Source organism: Sciurus carolinensis, chromosome 15, assembly GCF_902686445.1.
Source record: "Sciurus carolinensis chromosome 15, mSciCar1.2, whole genome shotgun sequence".
NCBI classification, from domain to species: Eukaryota; Metazoa; Chordata; class Mammalia; order Rodentia; family Sciuridae; genus Sciurus; species Sciurus carolinensis.
The window spans coordinates 53,802,292-53,822,164 of record NC_062227.1 but is presented as its reverse complement, the minus strand read 5'-3'; positions in this window follow the sequence as shown (position 1 = coordinate 53,822,164).

The following is a 19,873-nucleotide window of genomic DNA, read 5'->3' as shown; positions in this document are numbered from 1 at the left end:
AAAAACAGGGCTGGGGATGTGGCTCAGTGGTCCAGTGCCCCTGAATTTAATCCCCAGTACCCACCCCCCACCAAAAAAAAAAAGAAGTCCCAAAGGTGAGAGGGATGGGAAGAGAATGAATGGAAATGATCTGAAGAAAGAAGTGTTGAAAATTTGCCCAAAGTGACAAAAGTCCTATTAATCTCAAGCAGGACAAATACACGACACTCACCTAGATGCCTCATAGTCAAATTTCAGAAAATCAAAGGTAAAGAGAAAAATCTTGAAGGCAGTAGGTAGGGGACAAGTCAGAAAAAACAGAAAGAGGGTAGACTTTGCAAAAAACACAACAGAAATGAGAAGATAGTACAGTGATGTGTTCAATTTACTGGAAGAAAATGATGGCAATCTAGATCTGTTCACCTGATAAAATTATCCTTTAACAATGATGGTAAAATGAAATCAGTCAATTAAATAAATAAATACATATTTTGTTTTGTGGTAGTGGGGATTGAGCCCAGGGGGTACTTTACCACTGAGCTTACCTGCAAGATTTTTTATATTTTGAGACAGGGTATCTCTTGCTAAAGCTGGACTTGAACTTACAATCTTCCTGCCTCAGCCTCCTGAGTTGCTGGGATTATAGGCAATGTACCACTATGCTCATTTCAAAGATATTTCTTTTGAAAGAGAAAATGATCTCAGATGGAGGTTTATAGATGAACAAAGAGGGATGAAAAAGGGAAACTATGCAGGTAAATTTAAATGAATACTGACTATAAAAAACAAAAATAATGATGTCTAGTGAGGTTTAAAGTATACAATCAAAGACACAATAACAGAATAGAGATCAGGAAGGGGTTAAGGGAGTGAAAATGTCTTAAGTCTGGGAGGAGAGAAAAGTAATAGTTAATATAAATGTCTGACAAATCAAGGATTGGTGTTGTAACATCAAGAGTGGTCACTACATATTAATAAAAGTGTGTAAAATTCCATCAAATTCACCTTCAGTGGTTTATGTAGTGGCCCTACCAGTTTTATTTTTGACTCTCACAGCTCCCCTTAATACCTACGCTACAGCAATAAAATCTATACCCTGCCCTTGACTGAGTTCCTGTCTCTGTTCATTTGTTCACTGATTCCTTCCTCCTGTGAGGCCCTCTCCTCACATTTATTAAAATTCATGTTTGCCTAGTCATCCCACAATTTCTGTCTCTACTACAATCATGTTTTCTCTACTGTGCCATCCATGACTACTGTGTCCACCAACTCCTAGAGCCTTAATGAACTGAATCACTCAAGATTGGATTTACTGTACACTGTTTTATTTGGGGTTGTTTGGATGGTAAGTTTTATTTTCTTCTGGACTATAGGTTTCTGGAGGACAAGGATCATGCCATTAATAGCTTTTGTATCTCCCATGTGTCCATCACAATGCTTTGTGAACAGGAGACACTACAGAATATTTACAGAAATAGGTAACCATGGAAAGTAATTTAATATCTGAGTCATTTCTTAGTTGTTAAAATGACTAAAACAGCACCTACTCTAATTCATAGTACTGCTGAGGTTCAAATGGGATAATAGATATGAGAGTCTGGATTATGTAATGCACTATAAAGAATTATGAAAAGTAAAAAAATACTGATGGATCAAGCAATTATGGGAATTTATAATATGAAGAACATAAAAATTATCAATGGTGAGATATTTAAAAGAACTGGAAGCCATTATGTGACCCCCCTGTAGCTGTTAACAGAATTTAAGATCTGTTCACTCATGCAATGGCATTTGATAAGGACATACTAAGTGGCTGTAAGCAGAAATAAGTTTCTATCTTTGTCTAGCTCAGTCTGGTGGGGGACCTGATAAAGGTGGTGAGGGGATATAACAGAGATATTTACAAGGTGCTGCAAAAGCACAGAAGAGATATATCTGACCCAGGGGACAGAGGTATTAGGTGGCCTTCCTGGAAGAGGTGACCACTAAAACAAGTCTTGAAGAACAAACAGGAGCAAGGCAATGGAAGAAAAAGTCTATTTCAGGAAGAAAAAACAGTATCTCTAAGGGCATTGGAATTCAAAATGCAAGTCTCTTTATAGAGAATTTAAAAACAGTTTTATGTAGATGTGGAGGCTGCTGCCTTAAGAGACTGGATAGTTACATGCGTACCAGAATAGGGAGGGTTTTGTGTAAGGTTATGAGCCACATTAAACAGTAGGAAAGCTCTCTCTCTTCAATGGATTCCCTAGCTCAGTTAGTCCAGCAGTTCTTAAACTTGAGCACGAATCAGAATCACTTAGAAGGCTTGTAAAAAGAGAGATGGCTGGACTCATCACTGAGTTTCTGATTCAATAGGTCTAGGGGTAGTACTATATATTCCACATTTCTTTTTCCTCTTATATACCTACCTGCCCCCCATTTCTGGGGAAATGAACCCAGAGGTGCTCTACCACTAAGCTACATTCCCAGTCTTTTTTACTTTGAGGCAGGGTCTTGCTAAGATGCCCAGCCTACACCTTTGGATCCCCTGACTCAGCCTCCGGAGTCACTGTGATTACAAATGTGCACCATCATGCCTGGCTAGACTTTGCATTTCCCAGGGGACAATGGTGCTGGCCTGGGATCTACTTTGAGAAAGTGCTCTAGTCCAACCTTTTCTTCCAGTTGAGCAACTGAGAGGTAGAGAAGAAGTTATTATTAGCCAAAGTAACTCAAAAAAATTGGTGCAAACTCTGCAAGCAACCAGAGCCGCCAAGTCCCTTCCCAGTAGAGCTGTCCTTACCTAGACCACAAATAGTCTTATCTCCGGGGTGTCCTTCCCCTCAAGAACCCCAAATCTTAGTGCCCCACTTTCAATCACCTATAAGGCAAAGTAACTGGTCGTACCAATTTATATTAGAACTCACTTTTAAATAAGTTCCCTAAAGAAGGCATTGTTTTAAATACGAGGTTGCATCTTTAAAAGTGAATTCTGGCAGGCACCTCGGCACGCGGGTCCCGATATGCCCATGAGCAGGGCCCACTATGCCCAGAAACGCTGCTTTGCAGACTGTGGCCACATTGTCCCAAGAGAATCGGGTCCGAGCGCCCACGCTGAGTGGGTGGCTGGGTCCGAAGCTCCGCCAAGATGTCGCGACTCCGGGTTCGAAGCCGTCCCTTTGGCTTCACGAAGTTTCCTGGCACCGCCAGCGGCGGGTCCGTACTGGGAACCAGGGGTCCCACGCACTGCGACAGTTTAATAATTGCCTAAAGGGCGACTCTGCTAAGGAAGCTGGGATCAACGTTGCTATTGGGGCCGGAAGCGTAAGGTCCTGTCGCTATGTACCCAGCTTCCGGCAATCCTGTGCTCCACCCTTCTCCTTCCCCCATTTCTCCCGCCCAGCCCGGAACGTCTCTCAAAACATTCCCGGCGGCCCGCAGCCCTACAGTTCCGTCCGCCTGAAGGCTCTCAAGCGAGCTCGGTAGCTTCCACCGTCCCAAACAAGTACAGTAGCCCGACCAAGAGGGACGTGTTAGTTCTGTGACTCTTGCAGCTTATAGTGTCTCCCTTGTGTCTGTCTTGCTTTCTGCAATCTAAGGCTTAATATAGTAACTATTATTAATTATTGATAACAGATAGGTGAATGATGCCAAGCCCTTTCTCTTTATTCAGCAATTATTAATCGTGAGTCTTCCACTACGTTTTTTTGTTTGTTTTGTTTTAACTAGACATCGTGGCATAGATAGCCCACACTTTGTGCCATCTGGGAACTTAAATATAACGTTGGGAAGGGAAGACAAATGCCACAGGTAGATTTCACAAACCACTCTATTTCACTACTCTGGAGGTGTGTCTAGGAATGATTCAGACTGCATACATGTTGTCATCTGTGAATTTGGGGGAAAAGTGGTCTGTAGAGGTTTCAGAAAGGAGGTGTGGCTTGAAGATTATTTAGGAGGACTGGGTAGCCATTAGATAGGTGAACCAGAGAAGGAGGGGCTTTCTGGTTGGAAGTGGAATAGGAGATAAGTGAGGTGAGCAATGCATGTATGGAGGGGAGGCTCATATGGGTGGGAAGTGCATGTCACTGTGTGTGATCTCAGAGTCCTGTCTTTGTATATTGGGTGACCAGTAGCCTTGGTAAGTCCACAGGATGTGATCTCCCTTCCCTAATTCTAGGTGCCACCTGAGACCTAGAATAAAGACTGAGTAATGAAGTTCTAAGGACTGCCTTTTGTACCTCCCTCAGAGCCACTGCGAAATGGCACATGGTCTGGGCAGATATGTGAGGTTCAAACCAGGAAACAGGAAGTTGTCTGGGGCAGCCACATAACAGAAGAGGACATTTGTCTTCTGTGGTGATCTTTCTGATTAAGAAAACCAAGTCTCAACATGGTTAATGGCTTAGTCAACACCAGTGAGGCAGGACTGAAGGAAATGTCAGTTTCGATGGGTTCTTAGTTAATAATCAGAGCAGGGCTAGAAAAGAAAGATAGAATATAATAAGCCAAGTAGGAGAGAAAGTATTCTTAGGGAGGGCTGATATTTACGAAAAACAGTTCATTTATTAGTATTTTATTTATTATAATAGACTTTTCTTCCTGAAAAGGTAATGAAATCTTGTTTTAGTGAGGTTGTTTTTTTTTTTTTTTTTTTTTTTTTTTTTTTTTTTTTTTTTTTTTTTTTGCTGCTGTGACTAAATGATCTGACCAGCACAATTATATTTGTGGTCTCATGGTTTCAGAGGTCTTAGTCCATAGAAGGCTGGCTCCATTTCTCAGGTCTTGGAGTGAGGCTGAACATTAGGGCAGGAAAGGAAGGTGGAGGGCAGCAGCTTACAGCATGGTGATCCAGAAGCAGAGAGAGAGAGAGAGAGAGAGGGAGAGAGGGAGAGAGAGAGAGAGAGAGAGAGAGAGAGAGAGAGAGAGAGAGAGAGAGAGAGGAAAAGAAGAGGAGGAGGAGGAGGAGGAGGAGGAGGAGGAGGAGGAGGAGGAGGAGAGGAGAGGAGAAGAAAGAGAGAGACTTCACTTTCCAGATGCAAAATATACCCCATAGCCACACCACAATTTCCACCACCTCCAGCCACACCCTACCACTTCAATTAATTCCGTCAGGGTTGAATTCACTAATTGGGTTAAGAGTCTTACAACCCAATCATTTCTCCTCTGAACCTGTTTGCTTTGTCTCACATGTGAATTTTTGTGGGACACCTCACATCCAGATCATAACAAACCTGTAATATTGCTTCTTTAAAGGAGAACTGTGAAGTCAATTTTAAATTCAGGACATAGCAAATATTAATGATGACCTGTAGGGGGAAAGGAGTAGGAGCAGGCATCTTCTCACATCTGGTATAAAATTGATGGCCTTCTTCTCATTTGTATGGGAAGCTATGGATGAAAGATGGAGAAGACCAGGGAGAACACTGAGTTCTTGGGCTTTCTTCTCCAAACCCTCTTGTCCAAACACTATATTAATTTTTCTTCTTATCATCATTTTGGAGATTCTTTGGGCTACTAACTTATTCCTTTAAAACGAAACAGACCTTACCAGAAAGAGGAAGAATGACAGGAGGTCAATGAAGAAAGAGATCAGAAGGATTCCAAGGTTTGGGGCATTGTTTTTGTGCTGGGAATTGAATCCCAGGGCACTTTACTACGGAGCTACATCCCTGGCCCTTTTAAATTTTTTTTAAATTGAGACAGTGTCTCCCTAAGTTGCTAAGGGCTGGCCTTGGAATTTGTAATCCTCCAGCCTCAGCCTCCTGAGCTACTGGGATTACAGGTGTGAGCAACCATACTCTGACTAGTTTGGGGCATCTTGAGGGAGGAGTCTGAGGTGATCTTCAGAAAGACACTTGGGTGTGGCAGAGGACCTTGAAGAGTGCTGGGTGTTCGGGCATCAACAAGGAGCTTGGAGGGCACTAGTCACAAATTTTGTTTAATGTGCAGTCAGTGATAATTATACAAAAACCAATGTGTAGTGCCAGCTATCAGGAGACTGTTTCAGAACTAGGGAGGGTGTTCTAGCTTTCTGCTGAAACCTAATGAGCTACCAAAAATTAGAGACTTAATTAATTTGTTGAGCACTCTCTTAGCATGGTGGGAGAGAGTACAGGTTTTGGAGTCAGAATTGTATCATCTCTTTCCCTTATATGACCTTGCAATTGCCACTTAACCTCTCTAAGTGTCAGTTTTCACGTCTGTAAGATAGGAAAACTTCCTTATGGGGTTTTATAAGGTTTAAGTGACATCATATATCTAAGTGCTCAATAAACTATGTTGGTGCTACTGTTGTTTTTATTTCTATGGGAACAATATCTCCATGTGTCGGGACACAAAGCTATTCTCAAGCATCTTAGGTTGACAAGCCCTACAATATAGATGGATAATATAGCAATGCACAGTAGCTGTGGCAGGTACTGGCTTAGTATAGGAGCTTAGCGGAAGGGAGGGCACTGTGATCCTAGACTTTATAGTAGATGAGCATGTTTCAGATAAATGAATAGAAGAACATTCCAATCTGCAGGGAAAGCAAAGGAGATGAGGAGACAAAGCTGAAGGGATACAGTAGGGGTATCAAATAAGGTCCTTGTGGGGGAGGGAGGTTAATTGAGCCTGGAGGATAAGTAGGATGGATAAGTAGAAGTTTTGAAATTCCATCCTAAGCCCTTTTTCCTGTTTGCCAGTTTCTTTTCATACTTTTCTCCTGAAATATTCTAAAAGGAACTGAATGGAGTCCAAAGTAACAACTGCAAGTAAGACATATAATTGAAGTCTCATTTCATCTCAGAAATTCATGACTTTAAAATTTTGCCCAATGATGTCTCCATGGTTATTTTTAATGTAAAACCAATCTTTTAAATTACCACTGAGTAAAAGAGAAGGACCCTGGGGTGCTGTTCTTCAGTTTCCCTTCCTCTAGGCTCATCATCACAGACCATGGTGACCTTTGTGCAAGATGTGTGGCCATGTGGGGTTTGAGTGAGCCTAGACTGGAGCGAAAGCAACAGGCAAGCTGGGGATGGTGGCACACATCTTTTATCTCAGTGACTCGGGAGGCTGAGGCAGGAAGATTGCAAGTTCAAGGCCATCCTGGGAAACAGTGAGAACTTGTCTTAAAATTAATAAAAGGGCTGGGGTATAGCTCAGTGGTAGAATGACCCAAGGTTCAATCCCCAGGGCCAAGAAGAAGAAGAAGAAACCAAGCCAAATGTGGGTGGTAGGCATGGAGACTGATAGTGGTTACTGTAGGAGAGGGCCCAGGACCCTGGGCCTAAGGGCTCACCAGAGGTGATGAGGAAGTGACATAGAGAAGATACCTCAATGTCTGTAGATCCGTGTTCAATCCAGATGCTGTCACTTTGTGGATGTGTGACCTGGTGAAGGTGTGACCTTTCTCAGCTTCAGAGCCTTTCCTCACTCGTAGGATGAAAGTTTATAACAGCACCTGCTTTGGGAGTTGGTAGGATTTTATTGAGGGTGATAAAGCACATAAACTGTCTGAGAGATTTTGCATCTAGCAGAGACTTATGAGCTATGGGTCTGCCCTCCCAATTCTCTTTTTCTTCTTCTCTCCATGCTCCCTGCCTCACACCTCCAGTGTGACAGGATGCAAGCAGTAATACAGGAAAGGAAGCAAGCTGTACCTCCTCTTCCAACCCCTATTGTCCGGATTCCCTGTGTTCCTAGGTCATTTAGTCTCAGATCAGTTTTCACATCTGTAGAGTGGGAAAAATTCCTCATGAGTATTATGAGGTTCAAATGAGATCATGTGTGAGCCCTCAATAAAATCTAAGTCATTTAAATTATTCTAAATGTCTTCTATCTTTAAAATAATCATGCTCCCATCTCCCATCCAGCTCTGGTTGCTGTCCTCTTTTGAACTCTACACATTAGCTTCACCAGGGACTTTTTGACTCAGTCTCTACTTTTTACCTCTCATAAATCCAAGACTGACTTTTTCACCTACCACTGTAAGCTCTGCCTCCAAAGGTCTTTGGGGATCTTGTGGAGGAGTCTGGTGGACAACCTCTGGGGGTACAGTTACCCCTATTACCACTCCCTTCTTGAAGCCTTTTCTTCCTTCAGATCCTGTGAATACCCACTATTCCAACTTTCCTCCTACCATTCTAGCCACTCCTTATTAACCTTAATCTTGCTCTTTTTCTTCTGCTGCAATTAAAGCTGATTTTCTCTGGGGTCCCATGTTCATCTTCTTTGCACTCGCTTTTCTCCTAGAATCATTTTATTGACTGTTGGTTTGAATTGCCATCTGCAACAAAAATCACTCTCCTGAATCCAAGATCATTATGGTCAACTGCCTTCTGGAGGCTCTACTTGGATTTTGCTGTCCCAAGTCTTGCTACTTACCTCTTTTCTGTGTTTCAAGTTTTAGAGAATGTCACTGCCATGTCAGTTGCCCTAGATGGTTACCCTTCCCTATTCCTTTTATCTTCTTGTCCATGTGAAAGAATCACTGAGTACTAATTTCATCTCCCAAAGTGCTTTAGAATCTCTTATCCACTCAAGTGCTATTCTCTTGGGTCAGATTTCCATCATTTTGTTTGGACTAGTGTCTCTGTAGTTGAAGAACTGCCTCGGGTCTTTCTCTACATGCAGCTGGAGTTGCTCCCCTACCTGGAAATTTCCAGTGGCTCTCCATTGCTCCTAGGGACAAAGACCACACTCCTTTACATGTTCATGATGTAAGGTACTCATGCTCTGGCCTTGCTTACCTTCCTAATTATACCTCCACTACTCCTTGCAAGGCTCCAAACACACCAAACACCTTGCAGTTAATTGTATAGCTTATATACAGATCTTGGGGCCTGTTGGTTCTCCTGATAGTATCTTGCAACTCTTTCCAACCCTTTTGTGAGTGAAATATACTAAGCCTTCATGCTCAGTTTCTTTTATGTCTCCTTTGATAATCCTTTCCTGAACCTGTGCTCTTGCTGCATCTTGTAAATACCTCTGTGTTCTTAGTCTATCAAACTTGGGACCTCATTAGGATTACTTTAATCTTAATGAGCTCTGAGAATGTAGACACTCAAGAGACAAAGACCTGTAAAAATTTTGTCATTTTCTATTTATTTGCTGTTATTTTCAGTTTGAGTACTACTCAGAGTATTAGGTTGATTGCTTCCATTTGCTTTTAATTTGTTTTCAATGAATCTTCAATGAACCAAGATGTCCTGGACCCAAGAGCTGGCATAGATTGCTTGGAGATGAAGATGTAGGATATTTCTCAGTATCCTTTTGCCAATTCCTGAGGATGATTATTCTAGCAAATAGCAACAGGAAGCTCTGATTCCTTTTCCATGTACTCTCATTATCTCTGTCAGAAATTATGGGTTTATAATGACATACAATCAGACTTTTCCCTCTGAAGTGTAGTCTGAGAGCTCAGAAAATCATATTTTTTGAAGTACCATTTTCTCTCTCTCTCTTTCTTCTTCTTCTTCTTCTTTTTTTTTTTTTTTGTACCTGGGATTGAACCCAGGGGCACTTATTCACATCCCCAGTCTTTTTTATTTTTAATTTTGAGATAGGATCTCACTAAGTTGCTTAAGTCCTCACTAAATTGTTGAGACTGGCTTTAACTTTGTGATCCTCCTCCCTCAGACTCCTGAGTTGCTGGCATTATTGGCACAAGCCATTGCGCCCAGCTAAAGTACCATTTTTATCATTATTTCCTCTTCTATATCATTAATAGAACACAACTTCCCACCCTTGAAGCACTTGAGTTAGCAATGTATTTTTGGAGAAAGGATGCCTCCTTAATGTATATGGCTCCCCCAACCCTCATTTTAGTCCTGGATATGTGGTGTGTCCTGAAACATTGCAGGACTTCCTCATGCCACATAAATGTGGATTTGTTTGCAGTTTCTAAGATATTGGACTGTTAGAGCTGCAAGGAAGCCCCACTAGTCCATTAAATTCCACACCTATTGGACATGAAAAAAAAATGCACTTAAAAAAGAAAAACAAACTTGCAGATCCCATTACAAGATCAGAATCTTGGAGTGGGCCCAGGAGCCTATATGTTAAACCCCCACTTCCCCAGTGATTTATGTAATTAGCTCACTACTGGCCTAGGAAACCTATCTAAGCCTCAGACTTGCGAAAGAGAAAATGAAAATGCAGGTAATTTATAGGCCTTGTCTAAGGTCATAGGTACTGGTGGTGAGTCAGAATTAGCACCAGAGATTTCTGACTACATTCTCGTTCTTCCACAGACAGTTTGCTGTGGGACCTCTGTCTTTCCATTGAGATCTTTGTTACATAGACGGCAGGTTTACTTTAGTCATTATGGTTAAGTGGCCCTGCCTAACCCATCCCATGCCTGTGTCTGATCTGACCCAGTGAATGGATCCAAGCTGTCTTCATTACAAAGCATGGCATATTACAGCCTTTCAAAAAATATTTGTTGAGTGAAGTCAATGAAGCAAGAAAGAATCTGAGATGGTTTTGAATTAATGGTCCAAGATGACATTATTCTTTCCTAAGGTGGCAATACTCCAAGCAGGAATCAGAGAATCACCCATTCCTTGGCAGGGAGGATGAATGATATTTTTCTGGGTGTTAATCATGGGAAAGGTGGCAAGGTGGGGAGAAGAAAAATGTAATTTGAAAAATCAATGTAATTGTTGTGTTAAAGACTGATAGTTGATCTTCAATATTTTTTTTCGTGTGTGTGTGTGTGTGTGTGTGTGTGTGTGTGTGATACTGGGAATTGATCCTACGGGTGCTTTACCACTGAGATACGTCCTAGGCTCCCCCTTTAAAAAAATTTACTTTGAGACACAGTCTTGCTAAGTTGCCAAGTCTGACCTTGAACTTGTGATCCTCCTGCCTCAGCCTCCTGAGTAGTTGGGACTACAGGCATGGGCCACTGTGCCTGATTGTGTTCTCTAATTTTTAACTGAGCACACGGCTGCTGATATGAAGGACTACATTTTCCAGTCTCTCTTGTGCCTAAGTTTGAGTGACTGGAATCCAAGTGGAATATGCAGCAACTTCTGGTAGCTTTCCTTAAAAGATGTGCCTCTTGCCCCTTTTCTTCTGCATGCTTACCTGCACCTTGGATCACAGGTATAATGGATGAATTGAGAACTGAGTTTTCAACTTTGACATGAGTCATGATTTGGGATTGGATAATTTTTTCTGGTTCTGGGGATAAGGTCTTGGATTATTCCTTGTTTTCATGGAGTATAGGACATTTAGCAGCATCCCTGGTCTCCACCCGTTAGATGCCAGTGACACCTGCTCCCCAGTGGTGATAATCAGAAATATCTTCAGACACTACCAGTTGTCCTGTGGGAGGCAAAATTACCCCGATGGAGAGCCACAGATCAGGAGGTGCCTTGGAATGTGTAGTAGCAGCCTGAGTGCCTGAGTGCTTGGTGGAGCACAGCTGTCACCTCAGTCATGGGCAGCCTTCCTCCGTACTCCCACATGGAAGAAAGAAATATCCCTCTGGTTCAAGCCACTGTTGCTTTGAGTTTATTTTACTTGCAGTTTTACATAATTCCAATAGATCTGATTATTATTTTTCTTAAGCAACTATTGAAAATATTGAAAGTAAAGCTGAGATTTATTTGGTTGGGAGGCTATTCAAACAGAATGAGAAAGTATTGTAGGGGGGGCATGGACTTAAAGATGTTTAACTCATGTTAATGTTAAGGGTTGGTTGATTAGTTAGGATTCTTAGTTAAAAGGGCCAGTTATGCTTTCTACATTAGCTTCAGCAGAAAAGGTAAGGATACTCACAAAGAAAGACCTGTAGGAATCAAGGAATCTCTGGGGACCTTATGGACAGGAACCAGAGACTTGATGCTGGTAGAACACTACCTCCCTGACTACTGTGTTTCTCTTAACCCATTGCCTCACTCTCTCCTACTCCAAATGACCTTCCTTCTCACAGTAAGGAACATGGCCTTTGACAACCTTGGACTCAGTTCCAACAGCTGGACCACCAAGAAAGAAAGGAATTCTTTACCATCAGCTCCAGCTACAGTGATTGAGATTGGCATATGCATATGGATTAATCACTGGTTGAGGTAAAGTCCAGTGATTGTCCCACCCTGCTTCATGCCCCTCCGCTGTAGTCAGAAGTGACCAGAAGTTTCGGGGGATGGGTGGGCATGGACTTGCCAAAGATAATATGTACTTTGCCTTGTAGCTCACACCTTCCCCTACTCTCATATACACAATCTCAAAAACTGTTCCCACTTAAAGTAATACTGCATTGTTCACACCTCCTTCCCTTGGGAGAAAACCAAAATCTACTGAATACTATTTACCATCCTCCATCCCTAAGATCTGAGTGTGCTACCCCTGCCCTTGCAAAGGGATGAATATGGCACCCCAATGCGCCATGTATAACATAATAGGGGAGAAACAATAAAATTGCTCATTTCAAAAAGCAGGAACAATACAGGAGATGACAGGCACTGGCCCAGAGGACTGTATATACTGCCTGTCAGGAATAGTGAGAAATCAGACAGTTGAGTTTGTCTGTTCACTGACACAAGTGAGTCCTCTGTCAGCTAGTGTGACTTCCCTGCTTATGGGGATCCTCCATCCAGGGTTCAGCTGGGCCAGTCCTGAGGAGCAGCAGGGAGAGTTTTGCTACCAGGGTTGTCTACTTAGAGGCCCCCTGTCTCCTGGGGTGGGCTCTGGGGACTGGGGTTTGCCTTGGGAATGATAATCATAAGGTCCTGCTTGCTCAGTCTAGGGTTTCTCTAGCTTCATAAAATCCTTGGTGGTGGCATTTGGAGGCTATATTGGTGGATTAATCATGATGTTGAATCTGGGTCCTGGCCTTGTAGTTGTGTCTCTTAACTCATTTCCCTAAATCTCAGCTTAATAGCTTTATTGGCCTTTGCCTTGCATCCAGGGATCAAGCCCACTGGCATTTGTGGGACTAGGACAGGAGCACTGAACAAAATCCCAGCCAACCCCACCTTTTCTTCCCACCCAGCTCTGTCCTACTCAGTGGGGCCCCATGAATGCATGTGGAAAATTCATGCATGGGTACTCTCTGTCTTTCACCCCAAATTCCATCTGTTGTCACTCAGTAGCACATTAGGCTAAGAGGTGTGTAACTCAGAAAAAAGACTTAGGGAAGTTATCCTTATGGGAGCAGGCAGCAGGCTCTGGGATATCTGGGTAGAACATTCTGTGACCATGGAGCATGGTCTAGAAGGAGGTCCCAGACCTCTGGTGCCTCCCCTTTCCCTTGGCTCTGTGGACTCCTTGTTTATAGGAAAAGGCCAGAGGAAGGTCAGATTGGGAAAGCATAGGGGGTCAGGACAGGGTCCTTTGTACCCTGATCTAAGGTCAGTATTGCCCTTGTCCCTAAGCTGCTCCTAAGTGAGTGAGACTTAATCACGGACCAGAGCTGCTAACCTTTTTTTTTTTTTTTAAAGTATTGGCAATGAATGAATTTATAAAAGAAGGTGTTTGAGAAGGCCCTGGGGGACTAGATTTTCCTGTTTCTCTTAATCCTCCCAGGTAGCCACTTCCTAGTCAGGACATTAATTTTAGCGCAGGGACAAAACTCAGCTAAGGAGGAGATACCCAGCAGCATTGGGCTATTGAGGATGGGGGTGAGGGCAGGGACAGGCAGGATGAGCCAGATTTAGGAAACATGAAAAGGAGCTGGAAACGACTGCTCAAAGTGTCAATAGTAAAAACCCCTCTTAGCTCATCCACTTGTCCCAGTCTCCTCTAGTTTACCCTATTGGCAGAAACCAACAGGCAAGAGAAAACTGTGGGTTGCAGTATCCCAGCCCCAGCATTATAGGACAGAGTATGAAAGGATGATTTCAGAGCTGGGATATAATAAATAGCTTACTAACCTGCATGGATATGGAACACAGCCATTCAACCCTCAGTGGAGTCTTGGAGAAAGGAGAAAGAGACAACCTCAATATGCCCATACATCCTGCTTTAGTGTAATAAGAAAAAAAGTACTCAGAATTCTCTATTATCATGACATTTTTCTACCAGGCTTCCCCTAAATCTTTAGCCATCAGGGACACATGGTTTGTGTCACAGTATATACAATATCGGTTCTTAGTTTAGCCATGTGGCAAGGACTGTCAGATTCCTACTCTTTCTTGAGTCAGCCTGTTCCATCCTCTAGAGTGGAATATCTCTTGCAATATTTTATATCAATTTGGGTTCTTGGTTACAATAATAGAAAGAGATTCTGATGAACTGAATTAAGTTTATTGGAAAGATGTGTGGACAGTTCATTACATCAAAGTAATAGTAACCTGGTCTTGGAAGTGAAAGAAACCAGGATGGCTCTGGGTATTTGATGGCCTTTCATTGTTATCAGACCCAGCTCCAGTTTTCTTCTAGCCTGGGATGTCTACTGAGATTTCAAATTCCTGTGGAGAAGAATCCGATTGGTTCAGTGTGAACCAAGCCGTTATCCCTTGGGTCAATGTTTGTGTTCTGAGATTGTGCTGTGATGGACCAGGTCTGAGTCACTTGACTCCACTGTGTCTGAGAGTTGGGTATTGAGACTGGTGGTCTCAAGGGAACCCTGTGGAGAAGGAAGGAGCCAATTCATAAGGAAAGGGAGGTACTGTTACTGGCAGAAGGTGGGAAGAATGCTGGGAAGAAAAAAACAATTGGCTATTTCAGCAGCCCAACTGGAATTTCAAGATTATGTCAAGTGGAAGTAACTACATTGTAAATGACATGGAGGAGGAAAGCTGCTTCTTTAGCCACCAGGATTCCTGGCTCCACAGACTGCCCTGTGGACATAGGCCTGTACCTGATGAGACTTTTTTCCCCTGCCTCCTGCTGTCTTATCCCTTCACTGTGATGTGTGTGCAGTCAGGGGAGGGGTCATGTCTTATAAAGAGCATTGTCCTTGGTTTCCTCTTGTATGTCTCTCCTCATTCATTTCCTTCAGATGATCAATGCCCTGTTTCTGGATGACAGTCTCTTTTGGATTTGTCTGCCCAAACTAATCTTTCTTGAATCCCTTTCCTAGGACTTGATCTTGCTGACTATCAAGTGGGAAGAGACTGGATAGAAACTAATTCAAATAGGGTTTTAATATCTGAAATGTTTTCCTATCTGAAGTCCCAGACCAACCCATCTTGTGGCCTTGGAAGAAGTGATGCCTTGCTTTAAATTATAACCTTACCTCCTTTTTGCATATACCTACACTGTGGTCCCCAGGGCCTGCCAATACATGGCACCTTGCTAAGAGCAGCATTTATTTTAACCCTAACAGTGGCTCTGGAAAGGGTAGTCGAAGAATCCAGGAGGAACTCAAAGGAGCCTCTAAAGCAAGTTCAGGTGAAGCAGGGAGGAAATGTGTCAGAATAAGCAGAGTTCACTTCCTCAGGAAGCCATTCTTGGTCACTACAGCCTCCAGGGTTTTCTGAATTTTCAGTTACTTTTGTGTAGGAGAGCCTGTTGGAATCTCCTTACTGCTTTTAAAGATTCAGATTCGCAAAATCCGAGATGGGTTGGGAACAACTGAATGTTTACAAAGGTCCTTAGGCATAATTTTGATAAATGCTCCTGATTGAGAAACATTGTAGAGCATACAGAAGAGGTGCCAGGGAATAGAACTTGCAAAACGGAGCCCACAGAAGAAATCCAGTCCTCAAGTGTGCTTTATTTGACCAAGATGGTGTTAAAAAATTGAAACTTGAAGTTGGAGGTGGCACATACCTGTAATCTCAGCTGAAATCGTAGGCACACGGGCAGGCAGCCCTCTGGTACCAATGGTGCAGACCCAGCACTGACTCTTCTTGAGGCCCTTCTTCAGGTGCTGCCTTCAGAACAACTTTATAACACACAGAGAAAGTCAGTCTCCTCTCTCTGTTGCTGTGATGTACTCAAAGTACACAGAAGACGGTGTTCCTGGAAAGGTGTGAACTGATATGTACAATCTTTGAACTGATGGATTTGAGACAGAGGCTCCAAAATCATCTAGCTCAGTCTCCAAATGGAGCATCAGAGAAAAGGATTGCTATCCAAGCATTCGAAGGGAAGAATGGATTCTGCAGAAGTTGAGTTCCTGTTGGACAATTCAGTGCCATCCGAGTTACCTTGGAGATTTTATAAACACTAAACTCTCAGGACTGAGTGCTGGATATAATGAGGGTCACAAATACAAGTCATACATGTAATTTAAAATTTCATAGTGTCCATGTCAAAAAGAGCTTAAAAAGTTAGATTAATGCTTTGGAAGTTCTTATCATTTTAACATTTAATCAATTCAAAAACTGTTGATGTACTTTTCTTTTTGTGGGTGCGCTTGATATTCAGTGTATACTTTACACATGGAGCAGATCTCAGTTTGGACTAGTTTCATTTCAAAATGATACATATTGCTAACTGCTACCTTATTCAATAGGCAGATCTAACCCCTCAATGAGAGGCCAGCCTGGGGGTCTCAGGATGGGGAAAGGCCTCCTTGTTGGATTCGTTGGTCCTGTGGACTGCCAGCGTGTGCTTTTACTGCCCCAAGATACACTTGCCTTTGGGTCACTGACTCATGTCCTAGCTGCCATTGTTTCCTATGGTCTGAGGGACTTAATTTTAGCTTGGTTTCCTGGCACTATGCCAACTTTCCTCTGCGCTTCATTTCTTCCCGTTCAAGAACTTGCATGTCATTGCAGTATAATTCAAAACTTCAATGGGCTACAATCCAATGAACCCAACCCAAACAGGAAACTGGATTTCTCATTGTTTATCTGAAACTATGAACCAGAAAATGTTGGACACTTGTTTTTAGTGCTTCATTGAGTTGAAACTGAATCAAAACACAACTACTTCCAATGGCACCTCCAAGATGGAATGATTTAGAAGCTTCAACTGTTAGATCAAGATAATAAATTAGAACATGAATTGACCCTAAGCTTTCCTCACCTGATCATTATCACTTTTCATCTTTTGCTTAGGATCTTGTTAATCAGAGCTACACAACCTTGTGTGAGGCTGGGACAGCCTGAAGTACTCCAGGAATATTCCAGCAAGTATTCACCATAAATCATCTCTGTGTAAAGGTCTTGGTGTCAATCTCTGTCTCAAACCCCTTTGTGAACCCCACAATATACAGCCTTGTGTGTTACCACATGGCTATCTCCAGTGTGGACACATAGATACTATATATGTGTGGTGGTTCTATATACTGTATGTGCTGTAGATCACTGTGGAAGACATGTTGGCTGCCTGTTAATAGTCATACCTTCTGCTTTTGTTCCAATATGGAAGTGCTCACCTGTTACATCAAAACCTGATAATACCACATGCATGCTTTTCCAGACTCCTTTGCAGCTAGGAGTAGCTTTAAGATCCAGTTATGTCAGAAAGGCATAAGTTAAAGTATTTTGAGGCGGCTTCTGGGAAAGATTTCTCTTCCTGTTTAAGAGAGAGACAGGGAGAGGGAAGAGACAGAGACATGGAAGAATAAATCTCTTTAACTCTTTTGCAATTCTGGTTGCTCTCTTCTTCTTGATATGGTTGTGATGTCTGCAACTAGGGTAGCTATTTTGGCCTTCTAAAGCAATAGGTCCAAGCATGAAAGTGTAGTCTTATATGGATGCTTAGAATGATGAGGGAAAAGAGATTGTACCTTTGATGACATAGTTGAACAGCTATGTTGAACCATCAAACCTGGAACTTCCTACTTTTGGGAACAAAATTCCTGTTGTCTATACCACTTTTAATCAGGGATTCTATTGCTTGAAGCCCAGAGTACTCTAACTGGCATGGTTGCCTGGTATTTGATGATATATTCTTATCTTCTGCTTCTTGGAAGAGGTCACTGGAATACTCTTCTTTCAGCTTTGCTGCCTGGCTCTCTTACCAGTCCTCACCACCACACTGGTACATTTACTTGTCACTTCACCTCATAAAGTTCCTTTAAGGACAGAGACTGTGACTCAATGGTTCACTAGTGTAGTCCTCATTAATATTATATAATAATTAATAATTCAATACATATAAATGAATAAATGCATGGGGGCTATCAAGGAGGAGAATTATTAAAATGAAAAATGTATCTATCGAGGATCAGAAACTATGTTTATACAGGAAGACAAATAGCTTGTGGGTACAGGATCAGGTAAAGGTCATTAGTTGCTTGATTCAAATGACTTCACTTACTAAATCCTAATACCCCAGTGCACCCATGTCCACCAAAGAGTCTTCTTTAATACCTGTTCCAGCTTCCTATTCCAGGGTTGAACGCCCCTTCCTACCTGCCTCTCTCCCCTAAGCTTCAGTGATCCGCCTGCTACCCCTCTTAGATAGACAGAAGCTTGTTTTAAATATGTCAGCACCAACCACATTAATGCTACATATGCTTAGGTCAGTCCCGGGAGGAGTCTTCTCTTTTAGGTGGCTTCATGTATGTCTTCTCTGGTTCTATTGTACTTGTTTTAAAATTTAATTTTAAGAGCTGCAAAAACAGACTATACTTATATTCCTTTCTTTAAAAGCCTATTATTTGCTATATTTATTAAACCTTAGGTTCCTTCAGGATCAGTGTTGCCAATTTTTTTTTTTTAACAGATGAAACTCTGCAGTCCTGACATTACAAAGTCATTTTTTTTTTTTTTTTTGTGGTGCTGGGGATTGAACCCAGGACCTTGTGCTTGCAAGGCAAGCACTCACCAACTGAGCTATATCCCCAGTCCTAAAAAGCCTTCTAATGGCTGGGTGGGGTGGTTTTGTCAACACAGGCTCAAGAAAGAGACGAAACTTTCAAGATCAAAGTCTTTGGAAGGAACTTGTTAGATAAGGGAGGAGGTAGAAAACATTCTTGTGCACAAAACTTTGTTCTATATTTACTAACCACAGAAACATTCCCACAAGATTGTCTGTAAGAATCCCCCATGCCAATTCTTGACTCCTGTGGAAGTGACCTTTCAATCTTGGACTACTTCATTGCTAGTCAGGTATCATGGGTGTCTTGGTCTATTTTGTGCTGCCAGAATACCAGAGTTCTGGATGTCAGGAAATCCAATATCAAAGTGCCAGCATCTGGTGAGGGCCTTTTTGCTATATCATCCATGGGAGCAAGTGACAGGGTGAGAGGAGAGAGAGAGAGAGAGAGAGAGAGAGAGAGAGAGAGAGAGAGAGAAAGAGAGAGAGAGAGAGAAAGAGCCCCCACTCCAGAGAACCCACTCCTGTGATAAGTACCCCACTCCCATGATAAGGTCATTAATCCATTCCTGTGACCAGAATCCTCATGACTAATCACCTCTTAGTCTCCCCGCAACTTGACACTGTTGTGTTGGGAATTAAGCTTCTGACTCATTGACTTTGGGGGCACATCCAAACAATAGCAGTGGGTAACATGCAAATTAGTACTTATAACTAATGAAGATATGGTGTTTGGAGCCTCAAACCCCTGTCTTTTCTCTTTCAGATGGAAGAGGGTATCTACTGGACAGATCATGCTGATAAATGTATTTTTATGGGAACAGTAGGCAGGAGAGGGTTTCTCGTTACAGAGGACACTTCCATGGGGCATCCCATGGTGGCTCTCTCTGCTTCCCATTTGGGCTTCCTTGGAACTCATCACTGAGACTTGTTGAAGTGCATTTTCATCCTCACCACGTTTTCTTTCAGTTCTGCTAACCAGGGTGCAAGGAGGTGGCAGAGACAAGCATGGGCATGGCTTCACCTTCAGGATATAAAATTATAAGAAGTGGGTTTTCCTAGAGAGCAGACCCCTGAGGCATGCCACTCCCAGGGCTGGCCCTGATGGGGGTGCCTGGATCTTGTGGAAATGCATGGAAGCTGGCCCTTCAGACATGGATCTCACAGCATTAGGGTCATGTCCTCAGGAGCTCATTCTCATCCCTGAGTGGGAAGAACAATGGATGGTTGAGAGGATACCCAAGGGGATGGGTCTGTC